The sequence below is a fragment of the Eriocheir sinensis genome, chromosome 55 (genome assembly GCF_024679095.1).
Source record: "Eriocheir sinensis breed Jianghai 21 chromosome 55, ASM2467909v1, whole genome shotgun sequence".
Taxonomy (NCBI): domain Eukaryota; kingdom Metazoa; phylum Arthropoda; class Malacostraca; order Decapoda; family Varunidae; genus Eriocheir; species Eriocheir sinensis.
In genome coordinates this window covers 1,121,132-1,143,820 of record NC_066563.1, presented here as the reverse complement: position 1 = coordinate 1,143,820, position 22,689 = coordinate 1,121,132, and the positions used below count along the sequence as shown (strand labels likewise).

At 43.6% G+C, this 22,689-nt stretch overlaps 1 long non-coding RNA gene across 1 annotated transcript in view; it reads left to right on the top strand.

The window, feature by feature from the left end:
• Positions 1 to 22,689, top strand: part of LOC126983842 (uncharacterized) — a 100,126-nt gene continuing 77,437 nt past the window's right edge. Inside the window, exon 1 of the long non-coding RNA XR_007736263.1 lies at positions 1 to 51. This is a non-coding gene — a long non-coding RNA (uncharacterized LOC126983842). The remainder of the gene's footprint in view (positions 52 to 22,689) is intronic.

The window sequence follows — 22,689 nt, the reverse complement described above, 5'->3', positions numbered from 1 at the left end:
CAGGTTGATTGACAAGGAAATTATTGGTTCTGAGCATCGATGGACAGTAATGTGAGTGGATATTCAATGTTTAGTAGTTTATTAGTGCTCATCTGTTGTAGAAGGCAGCGTTTGATAGTGAAATACGGCACACCAGGACCGTAGAATTTTCCACAATTTCGTCGCGTGGGCTATAAATGTTACTGAGACGCTCTTCATTACTAATTCTATGACCCGTTCCTTCGTTTACCCCCGCATTCGTCTTTCATATATTCCCGCCGTGTATATTTATTTGTTTATCCCGCCCTCATGCGTTCCCTTCGCCGGCAATGCATCGGTTTGGTATTCATGGAGGTGGAGGCGGCGGGTGGCGAGTGTGAGCCGCGGGCGTGTTGGTGTGCGATCCACGTTTTCCTGATCAATATTGTGGAGGATGGTGCGTGTCGGGCTGTTGCTGAGGGAAGGCAGGGAGGGATGAGCGATCGTTGGGGGGATGGGGAATGTGAGCTATGGCGTAAAGATGCGAGTGTGGAGATGAAAGAGAAGGAAAGAAAGACAGAAGGAGATGGTGAGTAAGAGGAGAAAGAGGATACAGTTAAAGAAGGATAAGGATAAGAAATAAGACGATAAGTAATTGGGAGATCGCAGGATTTGTTATGAAAAGTAGGCGTATGAGAGAGAGAGAGAGAGAAGTGTACCTAGTAACAGCGAAAGAGAAAAATAAACGCACTCAGGAGACAATAAACAACCCACGAAGGAACAGCCGTACACACACATACACACTCACGTACTACATACACGCACACGCAAAAGCACGCACGCACGCAGAGGTCTACTTCCACTACGCCCATTACGAGCCTTAATGTTGCCTTTTTATTTTATTTATAGACACGCGCCAGACAGTTATGGCCTCGTTCTCGCCACCATCGTCGCGGATTCTGAAGTCGACTTGCAGGTGAAAAGCTTACGAAAATTGGCGCAGGTACCTTAACCTCGCGCACGCCCTCTCATTACCGTTCCTGTGGTTATTAGTGATGCTTTTTTATTGTCATTGATGGTTATAGTGGCGGTGGTAGTAGTAGTAATAGTAGTAGTAGTATGAGCCTGTCTTTTCACAGCAGTAATAAAAATGAAAATAAAGAAGATAGTATTAGTAACATAATTAAACATTTCACGTTCTTTTCTGTATCACTCTTTACATGACATATCTTTCCTTTCTCTCTCTCTCTCTCTCTCTCTCTCTCTCTCTCTCTCTCTCTCTCGCTCGCTCTCGCTCACTCTCTCTCGTGTTCGGCAGGGGAGGCGCATCTCACCCAGCAATGTTGAGAATGCGTCGTGTTGAGAGCAGAGTTGTGGTTGTTTGATGGAGAGACGAGGGGGAGGCGGAGAGACTCGAGGAGAGGGAGGAGGGAAGGCGAATACACTGGTGAGGAAATGAAGAAGAGGGCGAGGAACGGAGAACTGTCGGAAATGGATGAAGTGTGGAAGTTAAAGTTAGGAACGAGGGAAGAGGACGAGAGAGAGAGAGAGAGAGTTCGTGCCTTAGGAAAAAAAAACATGAGTGAAATGTATTAGAGTTGTAATTGAAGTAGTTAGTGATGAAAAACAAAGTGATAACGAGATTACTTTTACTGTTACACAATTAACTACAAATTTTCTAGTGGAGTATGTAAACAGGGAAAGCTAACAATATAGAGACGACACTAAGATAGAGAAGGATAAGGATATAATACAGTAAAAGCTACCAAGGAAGAAAAAAACGTTAATAGCGTATCAAAAATATCTGTGAACAAGTTTGCTGCAAAACACCTGCGTAACTGTTTTTCTTAAGCGATGAAGTGAAAGGCAAAAAATACAAAAGCGGAGCGGGTATAAAAGAAGACAAAAAAGAAGGCAAAAAGCATAAAAAGAGGAACGAAAACACAATAAGAGAAATAAAGTTAAAGCAGAGTGCATCCATAAAAACAATAGACAATAGAAGAGAACGAGTATAAAAATTTTAGGAGACTGGAAATAAAAGGAAGGAAGAAGTAGTAAACGAACCACCCGAAAAACACACGACAGAGCAAGGAGGGCGAAAAGGAAGGGAAGAAGAGGAAGAGAAGAGAGTAGACGAGGAGCAAGAGCGGCAGCAGTGCATGGAAAACACTTCTTGCACGGCCTCTGAGGTGGTTTAGAAGCGCCGCAAGACTCTCTTAAAAGGACGTTTGTGGCCACTTGAAGACGAAGCGGCCATTGGGAGCCTGAGACCCGCCGCGCGAGTGTCGGGGGAGGCGAAGGGAAGCTCTGGGCGGGGAAGTGAATGGCAAAACAAGAATCGTGCCCTTGAGACCGTAACCTTTGGGCGAGAATGCAAAGTCGTGATCTTCAAGTACTGTTTCTGAGTGCAAGTTTGAGAGAGAGAGAGAGAGAGAGAGAGAGAGATCTTTTCAGAATGTTTTTTTTTATGTTCGTTTCTATTATTATTCCATGGAGAGAGATAAAATCGGGGGATACTTCTGTGTTTTTATGCAATGGGAATGAAATATTGATATGTTTATTTGTGTGTGTGTGTGTGTGTGTGTGTGTGTGTGTGTGTGTGTGTGTGTGTGTGTGTGTGTGTGTGTGTTAATATTTACTAATGTGATTGATTTCCTTTTTGAATGTACGTGTTTATGTATGTTATGTTTGTGTACCTTTATATGTGCATCTAATTATTTACAAACACACACACACACACACACACACACACACACACACTAAAAAAACACAAGCAAACACATAAGAAAGTCGCATCTCCATAAAACACAAACGACATCTATAAAAACAACAAATTATAAACAACAACGACAGCAATAACACTACCCTTTCCGTCCAACAACAACAACAACAACAACAAGAGAGAGGTGATGTGGTAAGGTCGCTCAATGAAAACAAGTGCAAAATATCTCTCGGGCACCGCGTTGCATCAGGTTGCCTTGCCGCGCTAGATTTTAATAACAAACTTTATAAAATTAATGTCCGTGGCTGCGGGTTGCGTGCAGGTAGTCGCGTTTCACACTGTATTTGAGTGCCTTATAATTACTGTTACTGCTGCAAAGTGTTGTGGGGGAGGCCAGATTAAACTCAACAGGCACGATTTTTACGGTTTTAATTATCATCCTCTCTCCCTTTATCCCTCCCTCCCTGTCTCCATTTTTCCCGTCCTACCTGCCTTTATGTCTCCTGGTGTCCGTGTGTGCCTCTCTTTCTGTCTGTCTTTTTCAGCCCGTATGTGTGTGGGTTGTTTTTTTTGTGTGTGTGTGTTTGTTTGTGTGTTATTTTGTCTGTCTGTCTGTCTTGTCCTTTCATTATCTTATTTTCCCGTCATACCTGCCTCTATGTCTCCTGGTGTCCGTGTGTGCCTCTCTTTCTGTCTGTCTTTTTCAGCCTGTATGGGTGTGTGCGTGTTTTTTTTTTTTGTGTGTGTGTGTGTTTGTGTGTTATTTTGTCTGTCTGTCCTGTCCTTTCATCATCATGTTTTCTGTCTGTCTACATATTCGTATAGTTCTTTCTACGGCAATTCACCTGTTTCTCTCTTTATCGCTTTTTGTTACAATATGTTCGTAGAATTTCAGTAACAGCATACAACATTATGGTTTCTGTATAGCATTTAGTGTTTCTGAAGCACACGAAAGCAGGCAGAGAATACAAGAAAAACGAGGGTGACTGGAAGATACATGGTGTAAAACATTGGTAGATTGATAATTAGATAAATAGATAGATAGGTAGATAGATAGATTGATAGATTGATAGATAGATAGATGGATAGATACATACGTACATACATATATACATACATAGATCGATATATAGATTGATTGATAGATAGAAAGCTTGATAGATAAATTGATAGAAAAATATTGAGGCCGTTAGGTTTATTGAGAGAGAGAGAGAGAGAGAGAGAGAGAGAGAGAGAGAGAGAGAGAGACCACAGAAATAATAGAGAGAATGTTCTGTGATGCGGAGTTCAACAGAAACTTCCTGAGATTCCAGAAGATAGTTGTGTTGTGATGTCTCGAAGAGAGAGAGAGAGAGAGAGAGAGAGAGAGAGAGAGAGAGAGGTTCACAGAAATAGAGAAAATGTTCTGTGATGCGGAGTTCAACAGAAACTTCTTGAGATTCTAGCCAAGATAGTTGTGTTGTGATGTCTCGAATCCAAACATGTGAGAGAGAGAGAGAGAGAGATCAAAGGAGGATTAAAGATAGAGAAGCTGTGAAGGGAAAATGTATAAAATAGTGGGGAGCTAAAAGCCTGTATCAAGGAGAGACAGAGAGACACGGAGACTGACACATTAATCGCCATACACACACACACCAAAAAAAATATAAATAAATAAATAAATAAATAAAGTAAATAAACATGAAGGTAAACATTAATCATTTATCATATAACTGTTTAAGTGAGTAAAGCACCGTCCTCTCTACACACTATCCTCTTCAATTTTGTTTTCGTGAAATGTTTAATATTTTCATGTGAGTCTGTGCACCGTGTCGAACTTATCGGTGACACATTTCCCGTTTTCGTATTGTGCTAGCAAAATAATGTGTCTCCTTGCCTCCCTATCTATCTATCTATCTATCAAGCTATCAATCTATCATCAAGCTGTCTATTTATCCATATCTATCTATCTACCAGTTATATATCAGTCCATCTCTCAACCTAGAAGGGACACCAACATCAAGGGGAGGAATTTGATCCTATTATAAAGAAAAAAAATAGCTCCTCCTGCACATATCAAATAGAGTATCCGTTACAATATAATAAAATATATGAAGCAAGTTTCCAGCCCTCCCGTAAAGAGTAAAGCAAAGCGAGGCGCCAACAACATCAAGGACTTAAACTTGTCCTTCGTATGAGAAAGGAAAACAAACACTACAATTCCAGGTTTTTCCCACGCACTTCCCTCGTCGCGGGATTTAGACTCTTCGCGAGGGTTGCTTTCTGGCCGTCCTTATGCCCCAAGAGCCATTCTGACAAAGCTCCTCCGTTTAAAACTCCCCTCTTCCGCAAGGAGAGGAAGGAACCGAGGAAAGAAAGGGAAGGGCAAGGAGGAGGAACGAGTATTTGTGTCACTAGGGAAGAGGAACGAAGACGAGGAAGCGAAAGGAAGGAAAGGAGGACGAAGAAGGAAGGAAGGAAGAGGAGGAGAGGGAGTAAGAGTGGTTAGGACCGAGAGGGGAGTTTGAAATCACTCTTGCGTTCCCCTTTTATCCTTCAAGTGTGAAATGCAACCAACTCGGGTGTGTAATTAAAGTTTTATTTTTTAGGTTTCATTTTAGGAGAACCTTTCTTTAATCACTTTTTTTGTTATGGAGTTATTTCTTCGGTGTTATGTTTGGGAATATAGCGTGTTAGATATTCTCTCTCTCTCTCTCTCTCTCTCTCTCTATCTATCTATCTATCTATATCTATATCTATTTGTCTATCTATCTGTGAGCTTATACTATTTGGAAGTACGGTTTTTTGTATATTTTATGGGAGTATTTTCTAACTAAACCAGAAAACGAGACTCTCCTTTGCTAATAAGTACCTTTGGGTGCTTTTTATTATACATTGTTCATTGTATTCTTGAAAGCGTGCTCAATCAGTTCAGGAGAGTCTCTTAGTGTGCATAAATGTTTAAGTATTTACCCATCATGGCCTAAGTCATGTGTGGTTCTCGGAATCTGACTGTAGCTGTAAGTATTTTCCGCACCTGCTTCATTGTTGTGTGTTTGTTCGCGTGATGATTGTATGTGTTTGTAAGTGTGTTTAAGTATGTGAGTGAACGTATATGTGTATGTATGAATGTATGTATTTTTTTTTTTGTGTGTGTGTGTGAAGGCTTTGTGTCCTTGCTAGCGCACGAGTGATCTTTCAAAGCGTTTTGTTCCCTGTGTCGCTTGATGACTCACCTGTGCTCAGCCTCCAGGTGTGTGTGTGTGTGTGTGTGTGTGTGTGTGTGTGTGTGTGTTTGTGTGTGTATGTGTGTGTGTGTGTGTGTGTGTGTGTGCTCGTGCGTGTGTGCCTGTGTGCGTGTATACAATTAGTGTCGATGTTTTTTAAAGCAGTCAAAAAATAACAAAAGAGGTTGAGACAAAAGCCACCAGCGACAAAAAAAACATCAATTCATCCTTTTTTTTTTTTTTACTGTATTTACGTATTTTCAATTTATGCATCGCTTATTAGGGTCAATACATCGCATAACAAGAGCAATTAGCACATACCCACACACGCACACACGTGGTCTCATTAGTGACCATCTGTGACACACCTCGTGTTTATCTTATTGAGGTGGCAAGGCCTTTGAAGCCCCTCGAGGCGGTGCACTCACCCTCACCGACCCAAACATTCCCATCTTCCGGGGTCGTTTAGGGGACTCGGAGGGCCCATCAAAGCCGCCTTCCAGAGAGCAGTGTTCGCCGCGATAGTAGAAGCCTCGCATAGCCTGAGACAGCCATTAGTCTTCCGGGTGGCTGGCAGATCGAAGTGTCACGGCGCACGGAAGTGAACTGGATGGATGGCATGAAGGAGGCACGCTGATGGAGGGAGAGGTGTAGGGGATGAGAGAGAGAGAGAGAGAGAGAGAGAGAGAGAGAGAGAGAGAGAGAGAGAGAGAATAAAAAAAGTGGATGGTAAAGACTAACAAAGATGGTCATGAGCAAAAAAATATATATAAACGAGATTTAAAAATATCCAAAAGTAGGAAAATAACAAACGCTCGTTGAGAGAAAAGGAGGTAGCAGAGAATAGAGAGAATGGTAGATTAGTGTGTGTGTGTGTGTGTGTGTGTGTGTGTGTGTGTGTGTGTAGGATAGTGCTCGAGGATATAGGGGGAAAATGATGATAGAAGTGTGAAAGTAAAGAGGCAACGAAACTGGTGGTAGAAAGAACATTGAGGCCGTAGAGGGTAGTGGAATAGAAGGAAGGAAAGAGTTGGAAAGTGTTGATTCGTGTGAAGGTCGATAGTTCTGAATGAGAGGAAGTAACCTATTGCAACATTATTACATTGTAACGAATATAGAAGAGTGAAAATGGGTAAAGGATATCTAAAGAGACTCAGTCAATCTTGTAAGTAGAACCGGAGGATGTGACTTAGGGAATTAATATAACCTAAAGTGAAACGAAATGAAGCATGGCATTTAGAGTTACTACCAAGAATATGGGAATGAAAAGTATGGAGAAAAATAGGTCTAGTGCAGAAAAATATTTACGTGCGCATGGAAGAAATGAGCTGAAATGACATGACCTCTATAAATCAGTTTGAAGGATTGAATAGTTAGTTGAAATACAGTATTGATATGCATTGCCAAACCTCGCTATTCTCAGTATGGACACACACACACACACACACACACACACACACACACACACACACACACACACACACACAGACACACACACACATTTTGACTCTATACAGTTTTGCTTTTATTCTTTATTTGCATTCCGATTCGTTCTGTTCACTTGTTTTCATTGGATTATTTGTGTGTGTGTGTGTGTGTGTGTGTGTGTGTGTGTGTGTGTGTGTGTGTGTGTGTGTGTGTGTGTGTGTGTGAGAGAGAGAGAGAGAGAGAGAGAGAGAGAGAGAGAGAGAGAGAGAGAGAGAGAGAACCAGCGAGCGGAAGAAATTAAATAGAAAATATCTGAATTATGGGTTCGTGTATTAGTAAATTAATTTGGAGTATTTGATTAATGAAAATCAATAACAAAGGTCGAGAGATGTCGGGGGAAGGATAAGGGGGGGGGGTGCAGTGGTTAGGGAGAGAAGGAGGAGAGAAGAAGAGAGTTGGAGAGAGGGAGAGGAGAGAGTCGGATCGCGAATGAGGTACAGGAATCGGAGGGGGGGGGTATCTGAGTGCCACAGGGGGGTAGGAACACAGGGGATGGTGCCACCGGGCTACCTCCTACACCTGCCACCGGGTTGAATAATTCTGACCCTTTTGTTTGCTTTTTATTATTATTTAGACCTGTTGGATATTTCATGATCATATATATTTCATTGCTTTAAACATCTATTTATTTACTTCCCTAGTTGATGATGCTGAACTTCTGGCATGTTCTTTTTTTGCTCGTTAATCTGTTGCGTATTGCTTTTGATATGTATTTTTTTCTTTCTTTGTCTAGGTAATGGTGACCTTCTAGCGTGTTTTTTGTCCTGTCAACTTGGTGGTTATCTTTTTTCTCCATAACCATGTTCTTCATCGCTTTTGACATTTCATATATTTTTTTCTCTCCAACCAAAATTCGCAGTAACATTATCTCGGTTTTCATCAAATTTTCAGTAATTTTGTTGTGGAAATTTCAGGTTTCACACAGAGGAAGAAAGTAGTTCACAAATTGCAAGCTGACACTCTACACATTGGCTTAGGGACATCAATAATTCATGCGTCCCTTTGCTGCTGCGTCGCGAATATTTAAAATGTTGAATCAACTTTCAAGGTATACTGCATTTTTAAGAGACTTAACGTATAATTTAGTGGTTAGTTTATATATTTAATTTTTCCGCTCGCATTTTTTTATATTTTTGTAATTGTCTGGACCACAATATCACGGTGAGGAATTTTGTTGTTTTCGTAAATTATATACTCGGGGACTTAATTCTACGTTCATTACCTCTTTGTAATGACTGTGAAAAGTTTTTTTTGTGTCTGAGTTTGTGTGTGTGTGTGTGTGTGTGTGTGTGTGTGTGTGTGTGTGTGTGTGTGTGTGCTAACAATATCTGTATGACAGAGAGAGAGAGAGAGAGAGAGAGAGAGAGAGAGAGAGAGAGAGAGAGAGAGATAGACAGACAGAGGATTTTTTTTCTTTATCACATTTAACAAGAAAATAACAGTTTACTGGAACACCACATCCAAAAAGTACAAAGAGGAGATAAAATATTCACGGTAACCTCGTCTAGACATATCGCAAACAAAATCGGGGCTTAAAAAAGAAAAAGCGTGGTAGTGAGACTGGAACATTCAGAATAGTAGGGAGTGTGCGTTTACGTCAGATTTCTGAGAAGAGAACGTCTAACTCCTTCACATACATAAATATATAAAATGTCAATCTATCTCTGAGTACCCTTAATTAAAAGCTTTCAGGTAAATTCAATTAGAGCACTTCCCTGTCAGCATTCCTCATGTTTCTCTACATGTCCTTTTGCGTGAGTGGATACAGATGTAGTTTGTGGGTCGCTTGGAAATCTGTCCTTATTATTAGCGGTTTCCTCGAATGTCCACAAATAGAGGCTTTCAGGGGAGTAATGTAAGACTGCCATTACGCTCCTGACCTTCCCCGTGTCGTACCAGTGGTCGTGTTGGTATTTCCGAGGAGCTTATCAACGTGAGGCACGGCACGGGACATCGAACTAAATAACAGCTTGAGAACGAAGAGCTGCTGCTTGTTCAGGAATTTCAGACATAATGAGACTGTGCGATATGATGTGTGTGTTTGTGTGTGTGTGTGTGTGTGTGTGTGTGTGTGTGTGTTACAGATAGAAAGATAGAGACAGGCAGCCAAACAGAGAGACAGACAAAGAGACGGAAACACACACACTCACACAAACACAAACAAACAACCATTTAAGGGATAATCACCTAGCTAGAAAAAAAAAAAACCCAAAGTGCCAGACAAGAAGAGTGGCGGCTGAATGACTAATCAAAAATAGAAAAATGATGTTGATAATAATAGAAAAAAAAAGAGAACAAGAACAAGAACAAGAAGAAAGAAAATGAAGAATAAGAAAGAGAATAAGAACAAGAACAACAACAACAAGCACAAGAACAACAACAGCAATAACAACAACAACAACAGCAACAAAAACAACAATAACAAAAACAAGAACAACAAGGAGATAATGGAACGAAAAGGAGGGGACGAAAAGATAATACCATAACAAAACTCTAGTCCGGGAAGAAAAATAACACGGAAAAACACATCCATGAGTAATTAAAATATCCCCCAATCAAACTCAACACCTTCAAAAAAATATTCATACAAAAAGCAAAACCACAGAACAAAAATACCGGATAATTCACCTAAAAAGAATAAAAAAATCCACGAGAGAAAGAAAGAAAAACCCTAAGTGATATTCCGTAACATTCTGCAGAAGCGGGACCAAAAAGCAGCAGACACGCACAAGACTTGGCGATGAAATATGAACACTTTGCCTCACGACACTCGGAGGATGAACGTGCAATACCCCAGAACACACCACAAGCAACAACAAGAACAACAACGACGACAACAGCAGCGACAGTCTTTCGTCTCAGCTACCTCGAGGCTCCCCACAAAAAAAGTTAACATGACTTCCTCCACTCCTGGCGACGCAGTATATGTCGACGTAACACACACTAAAGGCTGGTTTACACGGACGACAGTTTTGCCACGATATGCCACGACAAACTGTCGTGCCACCTCGTGTCCGTGTAAATACAACTGTCGTGGCAGCCCGTGGACTCCTCGTGACTTTGTTGTGCCACCCCGCGGCCTTGTCGCGACAACCCGAAAAATTTTGAACATGCTCAATATTTGGTCACGACAGTGCCACGAGAAAAATGTTAAATCTGTCGTGCCCATTCTGTCGTGCCACCTCGTAGCCCCTTCACGACAAGGGCACGACATCTCGTGGCGCCCCGTGGCCCGTCGTGGCAGAAGATGAACTGTCGTGGCAGCCTCGTGCCACCTGAAACGCCCCTCGTGCCCCTTGTCGTGGCCCGTTTTCGTGTGTGTAAAAGCAATTGTCGCGACCTGCACGGGGCGTGCACGACAAGGGCACGATAGATGCGCGACAACTTTTCTCGTGGCCTTCTCGTGCCCAGCTTGTGTCACGACATTTGTCGTGGCATGTCGAGGCAAAACTGTCGTCCGTGTAAACCAGCCTTTACGCCTGAGAGGAGGCAGAAAGGAACGTGGTCACTAGTTTTGGGTGTTCCTTTTCTCCTGTCCCTCGGCCTTTTTCTTATGTTTAATTCTTTCTTTCTTTCTTTCTTTCTTTCTTTCTTTCTTTTCTCTCTCTTGTCTTTCTCTTTCCCTCTCTTCGTTACGTATCCCTTTCTATCCCTTGACCATTTTCTTTTGTTTAATTTTTTGTTTATTTCGCACTTTTATACACCCACGTATACCTCTCTCTCTCTCTCTCTCTCTCTCTCTCTCTCTCTCTCTCTCTCTCTCTCTCTCTCTCTCTCTCTCTCTCTCTCTCTCTCTCTCTCTCTCTCTCTCTCTCTCTCTCTCTCTCTCTCTCTCTCATCTTTCCCCTTCCTGTTATTCACTAATTGCTTGTTTTCCCTTTTTTATCACTCCCACGCTGTCGTTTTTCTTTTATTCCACTTTCTTTTTCGTTTCAATTTTACTTTTTTTATGCATTTCTTAACTCCCACGTATACCAACCTCTCTCTCATATCTTGTCTTTCCCCTTCCCTTCATCCATTCCTTGTTTTTTCCCTTTTATCATTCCCACGCAGTCCTTTTTTTGTTACTCTTTCTTTCTTTTCATTTTAATTTGTTTCTTTTGATCTTCTTTACGTCCGAGTATCAACCTCTCTCTCTCTCATCTCTTATGTTCTCCTTTTCCTACATTCATTTCTAGCTTGTTTCCCATATTTTACACACCCACGTAATCTTTCCATATCCTTCTAAACCCTTCCTTTTGTTCACTTCCTTTCGTTTCAGTTTTATATTTTTTATTTTGTATTTATCTGCACGCACTTATTACCCTCTCTCTCTCTCTCTCATCTCTTGTCTTTTCCTTTTCCTACATTCATTTCTAGCTTGTTTCCCATATTTTACACACCCACGTAATCTTTCCATATCCTTCTAAACCCTTCATGCACTTGTGTTTATCCCTTTGCCTGCTTCTCCTTTGTCCTTCCTATCTCATCTCTTTTTATCCCTCAGACTCCAAATGCTTCCCTTCACACCAAAACACAACGCAGCAGGAAAACAAAAAGAGCGGCGGGGATACAGAAAACAAAGGGATACACGAGGAAGGAAGAAAAAAACACGAGAGAACAAGCAGCTGTGGAGGCGGGACTTGCTGGACAGAGGAACAAGAACCCGTATTTAAGTTTTAACAGGACGGGCGACGAGCCGAGGGACAGTCAGCCTCAGTCGCCTCCCGCCCAGAGCATTTCCACACAGCTGCTCCCTCCGGACGTGTGCTAAATTGTGTTCAGCCACATTGCTTGACCGAGAACCAACGAGCTGCCGTGAGGTGGACATGAAGGAGAGCCAGGAGGAAGAGGAGAAGGAGGAGAGAGAAGTAGAGGTGCAGCAGATGTAGGGAATAGAAGAGGAGGAGAAGGGGGAAAGCGAGTAGAAAACCTGCGAAAGAGAAAATGTTGGAAATAGAGTAGAAGGATAAGAGAGAAAAACGAAGCAGAGTTGGAAGACGAGATGTTGCAAATGGAGGAAGAGGAGAAGAGGAAATATAGGAAGAGGAGATGTAGGAAATGGAGGAGGAAGAGGAGAAAGAGAAGAGAAGCGAAAGAGGTGGAAGAGAAGATGTAGGAAAGAGTAAAGGAGGAAGAGGGAAGAAGGGAAGAGGATGAAGTTGAAGAGGAGATGAAAGAAACAGAGGAGAAGGAAAAAGAGAAAAGGAAGAGGTTGAATAGAAATTTGGAGAGTGTTTGAACCCACGTTTGTTAAGTAGAAATGATGGTGATGGTCATTGTAGCAGTAGTCGTGGTCATGGTGGTGGTTATGGTGGTCGTGGAGGTGGAAGGGGGGGAAGGGAGGATCTGGACTGGAATTTAAGGTTGCTGTAGTGCCGGGGTAGCGTGCTCTTGACAATGAAAGTGGTTTGCATATTAAAGCTAAGAGATTCACTTGAGGTTTTTCATATGCATTGCGTCGTGTTGTGTGTGGAGCTAGTGGCAAAGAAAAAGAGAAATAGTGGTAGTAGTAGTAGTAGTAGTAGTAGCAGTAGTAATAGTAATAGTAGTAGTAATAGTAGTAGAAGTAGTATAGTAGTAGTAGTAGTAGTAGTAGTAGTAGTAACAGTAACATCATAAGCACCACCACTCGCATTGTTAACCTTGTCGTTCGCTGTTCTGAATCCTTAACGAGTTCCCGAGAAGAATCAAAGACTACATAAAGATGGGATCGAGGTGCCTTTGTGCAAGTGAAAAGAGGATCGGTGACTGGAGGGGATGACGCAGGGGTTTTAGGTCCATCTGAGGCGAGGAGCGGAGGGGAGGAGGAGGCAGGGACGGAAGGAAGGAAAGGAAGGGGAGGGAAAGGCAGGGGGGGCGGGCAGTCATCCGTCACATGCCGCTGTTCCCCTGCCAAAGAGAGAGCGGCGTCCCCTGCCAGTCCCTGATTGCCTAGGTGTCCTTTTGCTCCTTCCATGCATATAAATTCGTCGTTGGCCCCCCTGCTTCACCCCCTACCCCTCTACCCCCTACCCCTACCCCCCCCCTCCCCCCCCACCTCCACTATCACTATCGTCCCAAGTCCAGGCTTAGCGCTGTTCCTTGTCCCTCTGTCTCTTTGATGTTCGTGATCAATAAACTAACTAATTAAACTAACTATCTCCTCTCTCTCTCTCTCTCTCTCTCTCTCTCTCTCTCTCTCTCTCTCTCTCTCTCTCTCTCAGTTTTCTCCATTTTCTCCTCCCTATATATTTTCATTTATTTACACGTATTTGGGCATTCCGTCGGCTCAGGGAACAAAATTGAAAAAGGGAATCGCAACTTTTTTTCCCATCTTTCTCTACTCCTCCCTATCTTTGTGCCTATCGATCTCCCTCTCCAGCGTATAAATCCCCTTACATATGAATTTATTTTTTTCCTCTAGGCATGGCTCCTGCGTCTCTTCTTTTATCTGAGAAAATGGTACAAAATCAAGTTATATATCTATCTTCCATTGTTTCTCTCTTATCAGTTTCTGTATGGATGACTTATATTTATGGAAACACGTATTTGTATGGACTTGGGCACCCATTTGTCCTTGTTTCTGTTATTGACAAGCCAACCTGTTGCTCCACGGGAAAGACAAACAACGGGTATACGCTATTTATTTTCCAGCAAGGAGAATACGGCGCACGGAGCGGGGCGAGTTGTTCATCTCTGAGAAGCCTGTGATGAAAAAGAGATTGAGTTTTCCGTCAGCCAATCTACTTGTTCGTCCAGGCACTCGTTTCTCTGTGCGTGCGTGTACAATTTGCTATCTTGAAATTCTGAAACTACATATACTTATACTTGGTTTGTGTGACGAGTTATTGGTGAAATTTAGACGAAGAGGAACATTAGTCAAACATTTCCATCAATCGGTCTTCTCATCAATGTTAGCAATCTGGAATTAACGTGTTTGAATAATTTTACTTGGGGTCTAACACCGTGCTGTCTGAGAGCGGAGAGAAAGCCTTGCACTAAGCATCTGTATGTTAACATTTCCTCATAGGCGCGTAAAAGGTAATACATATGAACCCACCTGTGTCAATGCAGGTGGGAAGCGCATTTAAGAGAATTATCACCAACTCATCTCCTCTTTAATATACATCGGGGTCTCTGCAAGTCCATCAGTCTTCATGCGCGCGGACGGACCTGGCTCATTCATCGTAAAATATAGAGAAAAATGTCGCTATTATTGTCCTTTGAAATCCTTGAACTTTTGGCAACGTGCGCGCCGGAGCTCAGGTCACGAGAAAACCCACAGCGGCCTTAATTATGTTAGTGCAGCCCGACGACCTTTCATTTTTTTCAGAGAGAGAGAGAGAGAGAGAGAGAGAGAGAGAGGGAGAGAGGGAGAGAGGGAGAGAGGGAGAGAGAGAGAGAGAGAGAGAGAGAGAGAGAGAGAGAGAGAGAGAGAGAGAGAGAGAGAGAGAGAGCAGTTCGTTTCATCACCGTATCGGAATTAATTCTCGCATTTTTAATCCTTTTTCCATCACTGTTTTTTTTTATACTGTTCTCCTGTCTGCCCCATGGCCTCAGTGTGTGTACGTGTGTGTGTGTGTGTGTGTGTGTGTGTGTGTGTGTGTGATCGCCCGTCTCTCCCTCCTGTATCCGTTGCTCTTCCAATCACTCTGAAAGCCAATTGCTGTATGGAGTCCTTTTTTACGGGAACAGGAGAGAGAGAGGGGGGGGACCGGCAGGAGGGGGACCGGCGGGGGGGAGGGGGTAGCAATAGAGGGAGCGAAGGATAGCAAGGAGGAGTGGTAGGGATAGGCAGAAGGAAGAAGTAAGGATGCGTAGGATTCAGAGAAGGATAAAAGGAGATAGGAGAGAAGAGTTTAAAGGATAGAATAGGTTACAGGTTGACATTTTAGTAATATTTGGTAGTAAAGCATCAATCTCTCTCTCTCTCTCTCTCTCTCTCTCTCTCTCTCTCTCTCTCTCTCCTTCCACACAACCCGGAATGAGCAGCATCCGTCCATATATATCCAGGTTGGGTTCCGGTATATTTTCATTACCCTGCCTAGGTTGGCGTTAGCGCTTACTGGTGCTTTACCGCCCACTACCTCTCCCATCCCTAATCCCCTACCCTCCTCTCCTTCCCTCTCTCTTTCCTCCCTCCCTCTCTCCCTTCCTATGTCCCTCCATCCATCCCGTGCCTTTGTTGTTTTTTACGTTGTCTTGTTATTTTTTTCTCCCTTTCATCCGTTTTTGCTATTTTTTGTCTTATTTTGCTTTGTTTTCTTTTTTCTTTGTTGTATTTGTGTATTGTATGTATTGCCTCTGTCTCGCTCTCTCCTTTATCTTACTTTTCTGAGATTTTTTAGCCCGTGTCTACCTTTTCACTCTTTTCCACACTCCGTCACACTCCACATCTCTCCCTGCATCCACCATCCCTTCTGATACTCCTATTTCCTTTAACCCATTCCTATTATCATCTCTTCGTCTCCCTTTTGTCATATCTTTCTCTTTATCTCCTCCACTCCTACTCTGCTTCCTTCCTTCAACCTTTTATCTTCTCTTTTCATCTCCCCTCCCTCGCCAGCCCTCTTTCCTTCCCTGTTTTCTCATCTTTCACCATTTTATCATCTCTCCCTCGCTCCTTCTCTCTCTCGTTCACTCCCACAACAACCCTTCTCTCTACTCTTCATCTCTCCTCCCTCACCATTCACATTTCCTTCCTTGTTTTCTCATCTTTCACCATTTTATCATCTCTCCCTCGCTCCTTCTCTCTCTCGTTCTCTCCCACAACAACCCTTCTCTCTACTCTTTCTTTTCTTTCCTCCCTCGGCTGGTCCACCGCCGCCACCACTACACCAAAGCAAACAACCATGAATAAAATTTACATGGCAAAATACCCACCGGAAAATGCCCACTGGAATCCAGATTACTCGGCTCAATTTGCCATTCGCAGCGGGAGTCAAAATGGAGGAAGCAAACAAAAGAGGTACTGAAACAAAACACGCTCGAGATGCCTCCAGTCGATAACAGATGGCGCGCGCGGGTCAAATAGGCAAACAGGCGGTCAGCACGGCCGTTGGCTGAAGGGAGAGAGATGGCGGCCGTTAGGCGGGGCGACGGCTGTGTGCTGCCTCTCATGTGCCGCTGGTGTGGGCGAGAGCTGATAGATGGCCTCGGGGGGATGCTAAAGAGAGCCATGACCCTGATATATATACATTTTAAGCATTTATGAACACGAGTCAAAGGTATTTACAACGTATCTACAGGGTACTCATAACTTATATAAGCCTATCTTCAATTATGTTACTTACTCTAACCTAGTACACATGCCCGCTAGTTTGAATCAATGAATGGAATTGGTTAAATACGACCAGCAGAGATAAAAAAAGGTATAATAAATTAGTACAAATTCAAAGGTTGTTTCATATCGTAAATCTAGTCTTCAGTTGCTTCACCTGCACCTGTCCACTAGTTTGTATCCATATATAGAATATATTAAATGTGATCAAGGTGACACTAACTAACAAATATGTAAGTAAACAGAATGTACAGTAGAGTAACACAAGCTCAAAGGCAATTTCATATCCTCAAAATATCTTCAATTACTTTACCTAGTCTGACATACACATCCACTAGTCTGTAGCCGTGAATAGAATAGATGAAATGCGATCAGAGTAACACCAATCAACAAAGAGGTAAGAAAACGGAATATACAATTGAGTAACACAAGCTCAAAGACAATTTCATATCCTCAGTCTTATCTTCAATTACTGTACCTAGTCTGAATCCATGAATAGAATAGATGAAATGCGATCAGAGTAACACCAATCAACAAAGAGGTAAGAAAAAGGAATACACAATAGAGTAATACACGCTCAGAGGTAGTTCCATATCGCATCGAAGCAAATACGGCCCTCACATCCATCCTCCAGCATCGCGTACACCGAATCCGCGTGTATGAGCCCCGCACATAACGCGTAGAGATGAACAACTCGCCCCGCTCCGTGCGCCGTATTCTCCTTGCTGGAAAATAAATAGCGTATACCCGTTGTTTGTCTTTCCCGTGGAGCAACAGGTTGGCTTGTCAATAACAGATCGTGGCTTCACCTGGAGGGGGCGGGGACGGGGGTTCTACTCTCCACTTCCTATCTCCTCTCCCTCCCTTCATTCTACCTCTCTTCCGCAGATGGGGGCGAATCTACTTCTCTTCCTATCTTCTCTTCCTCCCTTCATTCTACCTCTCTTCCGCTGATGGGGGCGACTCTACTTCTCTTCCTATCTTCTCTTCCTCCTTTCATTTTACCTCTCTTCCGCTGATGGGGGCGACTCTACTTCTCTTCCTATCTTCTCTTCCTCCCTTCATTCTACCTCTCTTCCGCTGATGGGGGCGACTCTACTTCTCTTCCTATCTTCTCTTCCTCCCTTCATTCTACCTCTCTTCCGTTGATGGGGGTGACTCTTCTCTTCCTATCTTCTCTTCCTCCTTTCATTCTACCTCTCTTCCGTTGATGGGGCGACTCTACTTCTCTTCCTATCTTCTTTTCCTCCCTTCATCCTCCCTCCCTTTAGTTGGTTGCATCTCCTCCTCCTCCCTTCATCCTCCCCCCTCTTCTTCCCCTCATTCTGCTCCTCTCCCAGTGGTGGCTGCAACTCTCTTCCTACCTCCTCTTCCTCCCTTCTCCCTCCCCCACCTCCCCCACCTCCCCCCTCTCCCCCAGTCATTAGTATTGATCACGTATCGCTGATTGTGACAGGTGACGAGGCCGCTGTTGTGAATCTTCCTCTACGATTATCCAGCGTCGATGTTATTTTGTTTTAAGTCCTGAAAAGGGAATAGTTTGCCCTTAATGGTGGGCGTGTGTGTGTGTGATTGAGGCTGAAAGAGTGGTCCCGTGTGTGTGTGTGTGTGTGTGTGTGTGTGTGTGTGTGTGTGTGTGGAGGCTCGTGAAGGTTTGTGGATGAATATGCTCATCGTTTCGGGTTTTGTGAGCATGAACCCGCGCGTGGCAAAGCATCATTCAACCCGGATCTAAAAAAAGGAAACCCGAGAGGAATATATCAGAATAGACTCCTCGGGTTGGGATAGAACAAGCCATAACTTCCCCTCCGGCTGCAGTTTTTCCTCTCTTATACCTCCTCCTCCGACTCCTTTTCCTCCTCCTCCTCCTCCTCTTCGTCCTACTCTCAGATCCAGGGGAAGGAGAGAGCGGAAAAAAGTGCCGAATAAAATAACCTGAGACGGGGTCGTTCGGAGATAACTGCTGATAAGGTGTTGGTCCGGCCTGGCGAGCGTGGTCGTGAGGGGGTCGTGAGGGGGTCGTGGCGTGGTCGTGAGGGTGACAGGGTTGAGTTGGATCCCTTTCAGACGCTTCCGAAACCTCGCTTTGCTGATGAAACCCGGACGGAAGGACCACTCATAATCAGCGGACATTATAGGACACGTTAGGGGGGCCGGTTTCCGTATTGGCCACCAGGAGGACGTCGGAGTAGAAGGAGGAGGAGGAGAGATAGAAAAAGGAGGAGAAAGAGGAATAGGATGCGAGTTCGAAAAAGAGAAGTAAAAAATAAGGCGGAAGAGGAGGAATAGGAAGGTAGGAGGAGAGGAAAAGAAGAAGTGATAGAAAAAGGAGGAAAAAGATTAATAGGAGGAGAGTTCGAAAAGGAGAAAGAAGAGAAATGGGAAGATAAGAATTACGAACAAGAAAAGGAAGACTAATATAAGGAAGAGGTGCACGAGAATAAGGAGGAATAATAAAAAGGCGAATAGCAGCGTGTTAAGAAGTAGAATGGTGAGAGTTACGAAAAAGAAGAGAAGGAGGAGGAGGAGGAGGAGAGGGAGGGTACTAAAAGAAAAGGAAATGAAAACAGGAGAATGAGGAATACTAGATGACCGAGGAAGAGGCGACCAGGGAAGGCGAGAAGTAGATAAACAGAGTGATGAGGAGGACGAGAAGGAAAAAGACAAGGAGGAGTAGCAGATGGAATAGGAGGTAAAAGGACGTACCAAAGGAAATAGGAAGGAAAGGAAAGTAGTAGTAGTCGGAGGAGGAGGAGGAGGCAAAGGAGGGTACCAAACGAAATGTGAAGGAAAACAGGAGAATGACGAGTACACGAAGACCAAGGAGTAGGAGGAGGAGGAGGAGGCGGCGAATAAGGGACCACGATGCCTCTACGTTGCTCATTCCCCTTGAAGCCGAGTGGATGGGCCGCGGGTCTTTAGGTGGTCGCCGACATTGCCCTTCAGGAGCCGTCTGTGTTTATGAGGAGGCTGGGCGAGGTAAGGGGGAGGGGAGAGGGGATGGATGGGGGAGGGTCAGGAGGGAACCACGCGTCTTGAATTATCTGACAGGCCGACCAATGCTGCAGAAAATGACTCTGATCCCGAACACGACGCGAGATTCTTTTGAGGCGAGGAGGAGGAGGAAGAGGAGGAGAAGAAGGAGGAGGAGGAGTAAGATGAGAAGTACAGCGTAAAGAGGAATAAAAGGACAATGAGGTTTTTTGAGAGTCTGACGAGAAGAAGAAAAAAAAGGAAACAGAGGAGGGGGAGAAGAGTATTAGTAGTAGTAAAAGTAGGAGGAGGAAGAAAGAAGAAGAAGAGGAGGAAGAGGGAAAGGGAAGAGGAGTATTGGAGAAGGAAAAAGAGGAAGAGAAGTAACAAGAAAAAAGAGAATTGTAAGGGGAGAAAGTTATGAATAAGGATGAGGAAGTGAAGGAGGACAAAGAGGAGGAGGAGGAGGGGGAGGTAGAAAAGAGAGAAATAGGTCAAAGAATATAAAGGGAAGGAGGTTTGAAAGAAAACGAGAGGGAAATAGAGGAAACAGGAGGAAAAATTGGACTGTAAAGAATGGAGGGGGAGGAGAAGAAAGAGAAGGAACATAAATAGCGAAATAAGAAAGAAATACACAAAAACATAAATATTGGAAAGAGGTTTGAAAGGGAAATAGAGGAAGAAGGAGAGGTAGAGAGAGACTTAAAGAATGAGGGAAGAGAAAATAGAGAAAGAAGAGGAGGAGGAACAGAAAAAATGAGTGAAATGCTACATCTCGAAAAAAAAACAGCAAGAAAACGGAAAAAGAAAGCAAAACAGGTCTTGCAGAAATAAAAAGAGACAGAAGGACAATAGAAAGACAGTGAAGAGAAAATAAGATGTCAGGAGAAATAATCAAAAGAGAAAAAAACTAAAACACTGCGAACGTGGGAACAAAGGAAGAAAGGAGTAAAAAAAGAAACTTAAAGAGAAACACAGAATTGGGGAAAAAGAAGAAATGAAAGGAATATAAAACACCCACTCGGACCAAGGAAAGCAACACTGCTGGAATAAGAAGCAGTGGTAAAGATAGAACTCCAGGAAGGAAGAAAGGAAGTAAAGAAAGCGAAAAAAGGAGATAGTGAGATGAAAGCAAACATGGAGAAAAGAACAAATGAAGGAACTATAAAAAAAATACGCGGACTAATGAAAGAGACGCCACTGGAATAAAAAGTAGAGGCAAAGGGAGGATTGAGTCAAGAACACTCAAAGAACCTTTTTTGTTTTACGTTACGGCCCATGGCACCGGTAGGCTTTATCCGTTAGGCCTGCTGGTCAGCCCCATTCCGTTGTTGTGCAGACATATGTTTATAGTGGCGCCATCTCGCTTGGCTCATGCTGCCCCTCAGAGGTCATCTATGAACCTCTGTTTAGAGAGAGAGCCTAGAATCCGGGTTGATAGGTGGTCTTCAGGACAGCATGTGGTAGTCTTCGGCCACTCGGCGGTGACTGAAAAATCCCAGTGGTGGTGGCGGGGAGGACTTGAACCCGCATCCTTCTGAACGCGCCGCCGGCATGCTATCAACTCAGCCACCGCCTCCTCTAGTATGGAAAGAATGACAGAAGAAAGACAATAAGGAGAAAATAATATGTCATGAGAAATAAACAAGACGGAAAAATAAAAACAAAATACAAACGTCGACGCAACAACTGGAGAGAGGAAGAAAGGTGTAAAGAAGAGGAACGAGAGAGACGCAAGGACAGTGAGAAAAAAAAAAAACAGAGCTGGGGAAAAGTACGAACGAAGGAAAAGTAAGAACACACGGACTAAGGAAAGAGACGCCGCTGGAATAGGAAGTAGAGGCAACAACAGGATAACCGAGTCAAGAAAACACACATGGAGAAAACAGTATACAGAGAGGAAAATATAATAAAGAGGAATAGAGATAAAAAGAACAAGATTGTGCTAAAAATAGGTCCTTGAAAAAGCTGAAAATGTGAAGCAAAATTAGTTTAGTAGCTCGAATATTTTTTTTCCTTGATGTTTTTGTTTTTTTTAGTTCGCTGGACATTAAACAACAACCGGTGGATATTTTTGTCGTCTTTTTTCCGCTATTATTAGAGCCTCAACTCCTTTTCCTTCCTTTACAGAGTTTAGCATTTACCCTTCCTCTCCCTCTCTCTAATTCTTCTTTAATGTTGCCTCAGTACTGACCTTTTATCCATTTATTTCATTTTCTTTTTCCTTTTTCCTTTTTTTTTTTTTACTTTTTCCTTCCAGCACTCATTCCTCCACTTTTTGTCTTCTTTTTCATCCTCCCCATTTAGGTTCTTCCACTCCCTCCTGTCATGCCATTTAGTTTTATTGTTTTCCTTTTTTTTTCACATTCTTCCACATGCCTCCTTCCCTTTCTCTATCCCGTATGAAACTTTGATAACCGTTTCCATACTCCTTCCCCTCCTTCCCCCTCCACCTTTTTTCAACCTTCTCTCCCCTTTCCCCCCTTTCTTCTCCTTTCTCCATCCCTTAAGTAACTTTAATAACCCTTCCCTTCCTTCATTCTGCCATCTCCTTCCCCTTCCCTGCCATGCACTTAACCACCTCCACCACCCACTCCCCCCCCCCCCTGCCATTACCACCAGAACAGTTTAGTGCGTCCCTCCCTTCCTTCCCCTCCACTGCTCCCCCTTCCCCTCCTCCTCTCTCTCCTCCTCCTCCCCACCGCCACACATTAGCGCCCATGTTTCCACTCCCCTTAACGATCTTAAATCCCCCCCTCCCCTCCTCCTCCTCCTCCTCCCCGTCCAATGCACTTCATCACATAACTTCTTTCCATCCTCTCCCCTCCTCTCCCCTCCCCTTCCCTCCCCTTCCCACTGTCGTAAGTGCATGGCATTACCCCCTACCTCCCCCTCCCCCTTTCCATTAACCCCTCTTTCTCCACTGGTACCCCTCTCTCCCCTCCCCTCCATACTCTCCCTCACCCATATTTCCCTTAGCCACTCCCTCCCCACCCCAACACAACACATACCACACTTTACTGACCCAGCTTCCTTCCCTTCCTCCCCCTTCCTTCTGCAACACATATTAATACCTCTTACCCCTCCCTTCCCTCCTTCAT